Raw genomic sequence first — 11,817 nt, 5'->3', positions numbered from 1 at the left:
CCATGAAACATTCTGAGTCAGGAGATCCACACACTCTCTGTTATTAAGATTTATGGGCAGGAATGTTTCAAAACTTTGTCTATTAAATCATTGTATTATTCACAGAACGAATGAGGCAATCGGTTCATGATTCAGGCCTTGAACTTGGTTTGGGTAGACCGAAAACTGAGAGGTTCAGCACCTTTTTACGTCTTCACTATTGGCCGTGTGGCCTAACGGATAAGGCGTCTGACTTCGGTGTATTTAGCAAGGTTATCAGAAGGTTGTCGGTTCGAGTCCTGCCACGGTCATTTTGGGCGATCAGTGTTTAGCACCGCAGCCTCACAGCTCCAGCGACCCGTGTTCAGTACCTGTGCGCAGTTTGAGTTCTCCCTGTGACTGCGTGGGTTTCTTCGCACAGCCAAAGACTTGCAGATTGATAGGTAAATTGGCCATTGTAAATTGCCCCCAGTGCAGGGAGGTGGGAGAAGAATGGTGGGGCTGTGATAGGGAATATGGGATTAATGTCAGATTAGTATAAATGGGTGGTTGTTGGTCGGCACAGACTTGATGGGCCGAAGGGCCTGTTTCAGTACTGCATCTATTAATAAATAACTGATTTTTTTGATGAAGTAACAGAATGGTTGATGAAGGGAAAGCAATGGATGTTGTCGATATGGATTTTAAGAAAGCGTTTGACAAACTACCACATAAAAGGCTGGGTAACAAAACTCAGGCTCCTGGAATAGGAGGGTCAGTATCTGCTTAGATTAAAAAATGTATGAAATATCAAGAAAAGCGAGTTGTGGTATTTAGTTGTTTTTCAGAATGGAAGATGGTGAACAGTGATGTCCACAAGTGTCAGTGTCAGGACCACCATATATATAAATGACTTGAATATTGGAATCACAGAATCACAGAATTGTTACTACAAATTCACAATGCTTCCAATTTTCGTATCATCCATAAACTTTGAAATTCTGCCCTGTACACCAAGGTTTAGGTCATTAATATATATCAGGAAAGGCAAGGGTCCCAACACTGACTCCTGGGGAACTCCACAACAAACCTTCCTCTCGCCCGAAGAACATCCATTGATCACTACTCTTTGTTTCCTGTCACTCAGCCAATTCCATGTCCATGTTACTACTGTCCCTTTTATTCCATGAGTTATAACTTTGTTCACAAGTCTGTTGTGTTGCATTGTATCAAACTCCTTTTGAAAGTCAATAAAAGCAAAATACTGCAGATGCTAGAAATCTGAAATGTAAACAAAAAGTGCTGGAAATACTCAGCAGGTCTGGCAACATCTGTGGAGAGAGAAACAGAGTTAATGTTTCAGGTCAGTGACCATTCAGATGCTGCCAGACCTTTTGAAAGTCCATGTAGACCACATCAACAGCATTGCCCTCATCATCCCTCTCTGTTACCTCATCAAAAAACTCCAGCAGGACAGTTAAACATGATTTTCCCTGAAGAAATCCATGCTGTCTTTCCTGAATTAACCCACATTTGTCCATGGGACTATTAATTTTGTCCCGAATTATTCTTTCGAGAAGTTTTCCCACCACCGACATTGAACTGACTGGGGAGTGAGACGAGGTGAGTTGCTTTCGCAGAGAGCCAACATGGGTTCGTCAGGCCGAATGGCCTCCTTCTGTGCTTTAGCCATTCTATGATTGTATGATTCTAGCAGCAACTGTTGGTGGAGAGGCAGTGATGCAGGAATGGGTTGACAGAAAGGGGAAAGTCTGGGCTGGTGTGTGTTTGCAGCATTTGCAGCTTGTGTTCGGGTTTGTGAATAAAGGTGATTTGGAAGCTGTGTTCCAAATTGAAGTGTTTATTGGAAGCAAGAAGCTGATGTCAATGAAGAATAAAACGTGTTAAGATGAAGGGTGGTGTGATTGAGGATCGCAGTAAATATATTGTTGGTGAATTATTTGTGTTAATAAACTTCCACTGCACCCTCTGCTGCAGGCTGCTGTTTATATCCAGCTGTGTATTAGTGCTGTGTGTTAACTAGATAAATGTTTGTTTCAACGCTGTTTATAAAGCAATAGCATTGCACTCAAACAGTCCCAGACATAGCAACACACGTACAAAAGCAAAATACTGCAGATGCTGGAAATCTGAAACATAAACAGAAAATGCTTGAAATAGTCAGCAGGTCTGGCAGCATCTGTGGAGAAAGAAACAAAGTTAATGTGAGCGAAGGAAACAGACCTGAACTGTTAACTGTTTCTCTCTGCACAGATGCTGCCAGACCTACTGAGCATTTCCAGCATTTTCTGTTTTGATTACAGCAACACCTTTGATCAGCAGTAGCGGTGGTAGTGCGAGCCAGGGGGCAGCCGGGAAGGTACGTTTCACGATAAAGTACTTACCTGACGATTCTGGGGACGCGGACACGGGGACTGCTGGGTAAGTGAAATTATATATTCGGGCAGTGGCTAAACCCGAAACACTACACGTGTCGTGTCTCCCACCCATCCTCCTCCTCCAACCAAAAAAAGGACTCTTGTGTGGAGGGTTTGGTAAGGTAAGGTTTTCCTTTATATTTTTTTATTCTCTGTCGTCAATTTGGAGCAGAGGGGATGGAAGCTAGGGCAGTTGCATACTCCTCTTGCAGGATGTGGGAGGTAAGGGTCACCACTTGTGTCCCTGCTGACTTCACCTGTGAGAAGTGCACCCAACTCCAGCTCCTCACAGACCGCATTAGGGAACGGGAGCTGGAGCTGGATGAACTTCGGATCATGCGGGAGGCAGAGGGGATGATAGAGAGCAGTTATAGGGAAGTCCTGACACCTAAGTCACAGGATAAAGGTTGCTGGGTGACCGTCAGGGGAGGGAACGTGAATAGGCACACAGTGCAGGGATCCCCTGTGGCCGTTCCCCTCAAGAATAAGTATACCGTTTTGTATACGGTTGTGGGGGGGACCTACCAGGGGAAAGCCACAGCGGCCAGGTCTCTGGCACTGAGCCTGGCTCTGCGGCTCAGAAGGGAAGGGTGGAGAATAGGAGAGCGATAGTGATAGGAGATTCAATGGTTAGAGGAACAGACAGGAGATTCTGTGGTCACGAACGAGACTCCCGGATGGTATGTTGCCTCCTGGGTGCCAGGGTCAGGGATGTCTCAGATCGAGTCTTTCGGATTCTTAAAGGGGAGGGGGAGCAGCCAGAAGTCGTGGTACATATGACATAGCTAGGAAAAGGGATGAGGACCTGAAAAGCGAATATAGGAGTTAGGTTGGAAGCTAAAAGGCAAGACGAGCAGAGTACTAATCTCAGGATTGATACCGGTGCCACTTGCTAGTGAGGCTAGAAACAGAGAGCGAGTGCAGCTGAACACGTGGCTACAGAGCTGGTGTAGCAGGGAGGGCTTCAGTTATGTGGATCATTGGGATACCTTCTGGGGAAGGTGGGACCTGTACAAGAAGGACGGGTTGCATCTGAACTGGAGGGACACCAATATCCTGGGCGGGAGGTTTGCTAGAGCTCTTCGGGAGGGTTTAAACTAGTTTGGCAGAGGTATGGGAACCGGAGCTACGGATCAGTGGATGGGGTAGCTGTTGAACAGGCAGATACAGAGTGCAGAGAGTCTGTGAGGAAGGTTAGACAGTTGACAGGGCAAAGTTTCAGCCAGTATGATGGGTTGAAGTGTGTCTATTTTAATGCAAGAAGTGTCAGGAATAAGGGTGATGAACTTAGAGCATGGATCAGTACTTCGAGCTACGATGTTGTGGCCATTACGGACACGTGGAGATCACAGGGGCAGAAATGGATGTTGGATGTTCCCGGGTTTGGATGTTTCAAAAGGAATAGGGAGGGAGGTTAAAGAAGTGGGGGAGTTGCATTGTTAATCAGGGATAGTATCACAGCTGCAGAAAGGGAGGTCATCGAGGAGGGTTTGTCTACTGAGTCATTATGGGTGGAAGTCAGAAACAGGAAAGGAGCAGTCACTTTATTGGGAGTTTTCTATAGACCCCCCAATAGCAACAGAGACACGGAGGAACAGATTGGGAGGCAGATTTTGGAAAGGTGCAGAAGTAAAAGGGTTGTTGTCATGGGTGACTTCAACTTCCCGAATATTGATTGGAACCTCCTTCGTGCAAATAGTTTGGATGGAGCAGTTTTTGTCAGGTGTGTCCAGGAAGGTTTCCTGACTCAATATGTGGATAAGCCGACTAGCGGGGAGGCTATGTTGGATTTGGTGCTTGGCAACGAACCAGGCCAGGTGGCAGATCTCTCGGTGGGAGAACATTTCGGTGATAGTGATCACAACTCCCGGACCTTTACTGTAGTCATGGAGAGGGACAGGAGCGGACGGGATGGGAAAATATTTAATTGGGGGAGGGGGAATTACAATGCTATTATGCAGGAACTGGGGTGCATAAATTGGGAACAGATGTTCTCAGGGAAATGCACGACAGAAATGTGGAGGTTGTTTAGGGAGCACTTGCTGCGACTGCTGGATAGGTTTGTCCCGATGAGGCAAGGAAGGGATGGTAGGGTGAAGGAACCTTGGATGACAAGAAATGTGGAACAGCTAGTCAAGAGGAAGAAGGAAGCTTACTTAAGGTTGAGGAAGCAAGGATCAGACAGGGCTCCAGAGGGTTACAAGGTAGCCAGGAAGGAACTGAAGAATGGACTTAGGAGAGCTAGAAGGGGACATGAAAAAGTCTTGGCGGGTAGGATTAAGGAAAATCCCAATGCGTTCTACACTTATGTGAGGAACAATAGGATGGCCAGACTGAGGGTAGGGCCGATCAGGGATAGTGGAGGGAACTTGTGCCTGGAGTCGGAGGAGGTAGGGGAGGTCCTAAATGAATACTTTGCTTCAGTATTCACTAGTGAGAGGGACCTGGACGTTTGTGAGGACAGCGTGGAACAGGCTGATATGCTCGAACAGGTTGATGTTAAGAGGGAGGATGTGCTGGAAATTTTGAAAGACATGAGGACAGATAAGTCCCTGGGGCCAGCCGGGATATACCCAAGGATATTACGGGAAGCGAGGGAAGAGATTGCCGCGCCTTTGCCGATGATCTTTGCGTCCTCACTGTCCACTGGAGTAGTACCACATGATTGGAGGGTGGCAAATGTTATTCCCTTGTTCAAGAAAGGGAATAGGGATAACCCTGGGATTTATAGACCAGTCAGTCTTATGTCGGTAGTGGGCAAATTATTGGAGAGGATTCTGAGAGACAGGATTTTTGATTAGTTGGAAAAGCATAGTTTGATTAGAGACAGTCAGCATGGCTTTGTGAGGGGCAGGTCATGCCTCACAAGCCTTATTGAATTCTTTGAAGATGTGACAAAACACATCGATGAAGGAAGAGCAGTGGATGTGGTGTATATGGATTTTAGCAAGGAGTTTGATAAGGTTCCCCATGGTAGGCTCATTCAGAAAGTAAGGAGGCATGGGATGCAGGGAAAGTTGGCTGTCTGGATACAGAATTGGCTGGCCCATAGAAGACAGAGGGTGGTAGTAGATGGAAAGTATTCAGCCTGGAGCTCGGTGACCTGTGGTGTGCCGCAGGGATCTGTTCTGGGACCTTTGCGCTTTGTGATTTTTATAAATGACTTGGATGAGGAAGTGGAAGTCTGGGTTAGCAAGTTTGCCGATGACACGAAGGTTGCTGGAGTTGTGGATAGTGTGGAAGGCTGTTGTAGGTTGCAACGGGACATTGACAGGTTGCAGAGCTGGGCTGAGCAGTGGCAGATGGAGTTCAACCTGGAAAAGTGTGAAGTGATTCATTTTGGAAGGTCGAATTTGAATGCAGAATACAGGCTAAAAGACAGGATTCTTGGTAGTGTGGAGGAACAGAGGGACCTTGGGGTCCATGTCCATAGATCGCTCAAAGTTGCCACCCAAGTTTGATAGGGTTGTTAAGAAGGCGTATGGTGTGTTGGCTTTCATTAACAGGGGGATTGAGTTTAAGAGCCGCGAGGTTATGCTGCAGCTCTATAAAGCCCTGGTTAGACCACACTTGGAATATTGTGTTCAGTTCTGGTCGTCTCATTATAGGAAGGATGTGGAAGCTTTAGAGAGGGTGCAGAGGAGATTTATCAGGATGCTGTCTGGACTGGAGGGCATGTCTTACGAAGAAAGGTTGAGGGTGCTGGGGCTTTTCCCATTGGAACGAAGAAGGATGAGAGGTGACTTGATAGAGGGGTACAAGATGATGATAGGCATAGATAGAGTGGATAGCCAGAGACTTTTTCCCAGGGTGGAAAGGGCTATCACCAGGGGGCATAATTTTAAGGTGATGGAGGAAGGTTTCGGGGAGATGTCAGAGTTAGGTTCTTTACACAGAGAGTGGTGGGTGCGTGGAATGCACTGCCAGCGGTGGTCGTAGAAGCAGATACATTAGGGACATTTAAGCGTCTCTTGGATAGGTACATGGATGATAGTAGAATGAAAGGTATGTAGGTAGTATTGATCTTAGAGTAGGTTAAAGGTTCGGCACAACATCGTGGGCCGAAGGGCATGTACTGTGCTGTACTGTTCTATGTTCTAGGTTCTCTAACACAGGTGTTGGGAGGCTCAGCCTGGCTACGCAATGTTACAAGGACGCTGAGTGACACCATCGACAACGGGACAGAGAGAAAAACACACAGAAAACTAATAGACTGTGAGGAAATAAAAGTGAGGAACGGAGAGAGAGAGACAGACAACGAAACTGAGATGGAGAAACAAGGCATTTGTATGATTGTGCTCTCCCTGTTTTGTAAAGGTATTTCCTGTTGTGTAAATATGTTTTCTGTTGTGTAACGATGTCCCCTGTTGTTGTGCAAAGGTTTTCCCTGTTATTGTTTTATTTTCTGTTGCTGACCGTCTCCTCACTGTGACCATTTGTCCTGGTTTTATTGTGGCCAACATCACCATCTGGTGGTGGAGAGGAGGCTCTGCAGGAAGGGGGTTGACAAAGTGGGAGAGACTCGGCTGGTCCGTGTTTGCAGCTTGTGTTCGTGTGAGCAAAAGTGAGTTGTTACTGATTGATGTGTTCACGAGAAGGAAAAAGCTGATCGCAATCGAGCGCATCTTGTTATTATGGGGAAACACATGATGTTTTGAAAGTGAACTGTTTGTCTTCCGACCAAACATAAATAGCAGAGAATGGTTTTGATCCATCGACCCAGCACGCTTCCGCTGCGCCACTCTGCAAACTGCTGGTTTAAATTTTAGCTGCCTGTTCGTGAAATATGTTCATTTCCCCAATGTTTTTATAAAAATAGGATTGGAGTCGGATTTCTCAAGAATCCCGGACTCAGCAACACACGTGCTGACGGACTCACCCTCACTGCCCAATGACACAAGGACACAGAGTAACAGCACCGACAATGAGGCAGGCAGAGAAAGACACACAGAAAACCGGGTAGAGATCATTTGGACCCAGAAGGGAACAGACAGAGAAAGACACACAGAAAACCAGGAAGAGATTATCAGGACGCAGAAAGGAACAGACAGAGAAAGACACACAGAAAACCAGGAAGATATTATCAGGACTCAGAAAGGAACAGACAGAGAAAGGTACTGAGCAAACCAGCAAGAGACAGCGAAAGACTGATGACTTATGTAATTGTGTTCTCTGTTGTGTAAAGATGTTCCCTGTGTTCTTTTAAAGATATTTCCTGCTGTGTAATATGTTCTCTGTTGTGTAACTATATTCGCTGTTGTGTAAAGATGTTCTCTGTTATTGTGTAAAATGGTTCCCTGTTGGGTCAATATCTTCTCAGTTGTGTAAATATGATCCGTCTTGTGTAAAAGTGTTCCGGGTTGTTTAAATATGTTCCCTGCTCTGTGATGTAGAGCTGAGTCTGCACTAATGGAATTGCTACAGTATCTTCCAGTCTGATACTGTATGAGGGCTGGAATATGATCCAAAGCACAGTCTATACAAATTGAATTGCTATTGTATCTTTTAGTTTCACAATCCAGGGGAGTTTTAAACTGAAATCTCAGTTTGTATCTCAGGTTATGCTATCTTTCAGATTCTCTCAATCTGATGACGCACTTGAGATTTAGACTTAAGAAAGGATGTACTGGCATTGGAGGAGTTCACAAGCGATTCACTCAGCTGATTCCTGGGATGAAGGGGTTGACTTATGAAGAACGGCTAAACAGGTTATTCATTCGTGTTTAGAAGAATGAGGGGTGATCTTTTTGAAACGTACAAGATTCTGAGGGTGCTTAACAGGGTGAAGAAGGGTCTCTGACCTGAAACATTAACTCTGCTTCTCTCTTCACAGATGCTGCCAGACCTGCTGAGTATTTCCAGCATTCTTGTTTTTATTAACAGGGTCGATGTTGAGAAGATGTTTCCACTAGTGGGGGAATCTCAAACTAGGCGACATAGTTACAGAATAAGGGGACACTCATTTAAACTGAGATGCAAAGGAATTTCTTCTCTCAGAGGGGAGTGAATGTCTGGAATTCTCTACCCCAGTCAGTATTGGAGGCTAAATCACTGAAAGTATATAAAGAGGATGTAAATAGATTTTTGAAATATTGGAGAGTTGAGGTCTATGAAGACCTGGCAAGAAAGAGGAGTTGAGGTCTGGGGCAGAACAGCCATGATCTTACTGAATGGCAGGGCAGGCTTGAGGGGCCGAATGGCCTACTCCTGCTCCTATTTCTTCTGTTCTTATGTTATGTTATATCTAATGTATATGTCAGGATGCACTATGGGAATTAATACTGAAACTTATAAACTCATAATGTGTGTAAATATTGGGCTGATATTTAACTTGAATCTCAGAGTACACTATTGTGGTTAATTCTGTAAGTTTGAAAAGGGAACTCTGTGCCATAATGAAAACAAGAAATGCTGGAAATACTCAGCAGGTCAGGCAGCATCTGTACAGAGAGAAGCAAAGTTAACGTTTCAGGTCAGTGACCTTTCAGATGCTGCCAGACCTTTTGAAAGTCCATGTAGACCACATCAACAGCATTGCCCTCATCAACCCTCTCTGTTACCTCATCAAAATCTCCAGCAGGACAGTTAAACATGATTTTCCCTTAAGAAATCCATGCTGGCTTTCTTGAATTAACCCACATTTGTCCATGGGACTATTAATTTTGTCCCGAATTATTCTTTCGAGAAGTTTTCCCACCTCCAAAATTGAACTGACTAGGGAGTGAAATGAGGTGAGTTGCTCTAACAGAGACAAAAACAAGAAATGCTGGATTCACTCAGCAGGTCTGGCAGCATCTGTGGAAAGAGAAGCAGAGTTAACGTTTCGGGTCAGTGACCCTTCCACAGATGCTGCCAGACCTGCTGAGTGAATCCAGCATTTCCTGTTTTTGTTTCAGATTTCCAGCATCCGCAGTATTTTGCTTTTATTTTAGTGCTCTAACAGAGAGCCAGCACGGGTTCGACAGGTTGAATGGCCTCCTTCTGTGCTGTCGCCATTCTATGATTGTATGATTCTAGCAACAACTGTTGGTGGAGAGGCAGTGATGCAGGAATGGGTTGACAGGAAGGGGAAAGTCTGGGCTGGTGTGTGTTTGGGTTTGTGAATAAAGGTGATTTGGAAGCTGTGTTCCAAATTGAAGTGTTTAATGGAAGGAAGATGTTGATGCAAATAAAGAGTAAAACGTGTTAAGACGAAGCGTGGTGTGATTGGGGATAGCAGTAAATATAGTGTTGGTGAATTCTTTGTGTTAATAAACTTCCACTGCGCCCTCTGCTGCAGGCTGCTGTTTATATCCAGCTGTGTATTAGTGCTGTGTGTTAGCGAGATAAATGTTTGTTTCAACGCTGTTTATAAAGCAATAGCATTGCACTCAAACAGTCCCAGACATAGCAACACACGTACAAAAGCAAAATACTGCGGATGCTGGAAATCTGAAATATAAACAGAAAATGCTTGAAATAGTCAGCAGGTCTGGCGGCATCTGTGGAGAGAGAACAAAGTTAATGTGAGCTAAGGAAACAGATCTGAAGTGTTAACTGTTTCTTTCTCCACAGATGCTGCCAGACCTACTGAGCATTTCCAGCATTTTCTGTTTTTATTACAGCAATACAGGTGTTGGGAGGCTCAGCCTGGCTACACAATGTTACAAGGACGCTGAGTAACACCATCGACAACGGGACAGAGAGAAAAACACACAGAAAACCAATAGACAGTGAGGAAGCAAAACTGAGGGACAGAGAGAGAGACAACGAGACTGAGACGGAGAAACAAGGCATTTGTTTGATTGTGTTCTCCCTGTTGTGTAAAGGTATTTCCTGGTGTGTAAATATGTTTTCTGTTGTGTAAAGATGTCCCCTGTTGTTGTGTAAAGGTTTTCCCTGTTATTGTTTTATTTTCTGTTACTGACCATCTCCTCACTGTGACCATTTGTCCTGCTTTTATTGTGGCCAACATCACCATCTGGTGGTGGAGAGGAGGCTCTGCAGGAAGGGGTTGACAAAGTGGGAGAGACTCGGCTGGTCCGTGTTTGCAGCTTGTGTTCGTGTGAGCAAATGTAATTTGCTACTGATTGATGTGTTCAGTAGAAGGAAGAAGCTGATTGCAATAGAGTGCCTTTGGAAGCATCTTGCTATTATGGGGAAATACTTGAAGTTTTGAAAGTGAACAGTTTGCATTATTACGAAGCATAAATAGCAGAAAATGGTTTCGATCCATTGACCTCTGGGTTATGGGCGCAGCACGCTTCCACTGCGCCACTCTGCTAACTCTTGTTTTAAACTTTGGCTGCCCGTTAGTGAAATATGTTCATTTCCCCAATGTTTTTATAAAAATAGGATTGTCGTCGGATTTCTCAAGAATCCCGGACTCAGCAACACACATGCTGACGGACTCACCCTCACTGCGCAATGACACAAGGACACTGAGTAACAGCACCGACAATGAGGCAGGCAGAGAAAGACACACAGAAAACCAGGAAGATATTATCAGGACTCAGAAAGGAACAGACAGAGAACGGTACTGAGCAAACCAGCAAGAGACAGCGAAAGACTGATGAACACCACTTGGAGGGAGCACTGAGGGTGGCAAGGGTCCAGAATGTAGTCTGGCTGGGGGATTTCAATGTCTATCACCATGAGTGGCTCGGTAGCACCACTACTGACCATGCTGGCCGAGTCCTAACGGACATAACTGCTCGATTGGGTCTGCGGTAGGTGGTGAGGGAACGAACAAGAGGGAAAAACATACTTGAACTCATCCTCACCAATCTGCCTGCCGCAGATGCATCAGTCCATGACAGTATTGGTAGGAGTGACCACTGCACAGTCCTTGTGGAGATGAAGTCCCGTCTTCACATTGAGGATACCCTCTATCGTGTTGTGTGCCACTACCACTGTGCTAAATGGGATAGATTTTGAACAGATCTAGCAATGTATAACTGGGCATCCATGAGGTGCTGTGGACCATTAGCAGCAGCAGAATTGTAGTCAACCACATTCTATAAACTCATGGCCCGGCATATTCCCCCACTCTAACATTACCAACAAGCTGGGGGATCAACCCTAATTCAATGAAGAGTGCAGGAGGGCATGCCAGGAGCAGCACCAGGCATACCTTAAAATGAGGCTTCAGCCTGATGAATCTACAACCCAGGACTACTTTCATGCCAAACAGCAGAAGCAGCATGTAATAGACAGGGCTAAGTGATCCCACAACCAATGGATCAGATCTGCACCCTGCCACATCCAATGATGAATGGTGGTGGACAATTAAACAACCAACAGGAGGAGGTGACTCCACAAATATCCCCAACCTCAATGATGGGGGAGCCCAGCACATCAGTGCAAAAGATAAGGATGAAGAATTTGAAACAATCTGCAGCCAGAAGTGTTGGGTTGATGATCCATCTCGGCCTCCTTCTGA

The 11,817-nt window shown here is 45.4% G+C and overlaps 1 non-coding gene across 1 annotated transcript; it reads left to right on the top strand.

The window, feature by feature from the left end:
• The first annotated feature begins 201 nt into the window (after nucleotides 1-201).
• On the top strand, nucleotides 202-290 carry trnar-ucg (transfer RNA arginine (anticodon UCG)). Its single transcript is given in 2 exon segments — nucleotides 202-238; nucleotides 255-290. It is a non-coding gene; the product is annotated as a tRNA-Arg (tRNA).
• The last annotated feature ends 11,527 nt before the right edge of the window (nucleotides 291-11,817 follow it).

The sequence above is a fragment of the Heterodontus francisci genome, unplaced genomic scaffold (assembly GCF_036365525.1).
Source record: "Heterodontus francisci isolate sHetFra1 unplaced genomic scaffold, sHetFra1.hap1 HAP1_SCAFFOLD_59, whole genome shotgun sequence".
Taxonomy (NCBI): domain Eukaryota; kingdom Metazoa; phylum Chordata; class Chondrichthyes; order Heterodontiformes; family Heterodontidae; genus Heterodontus; species Heterodontus francisci.
Note: the sequence above shows the minus strand (reverse complement) of the source record. Positions and strands in the feature narration are given on the sequence as shown.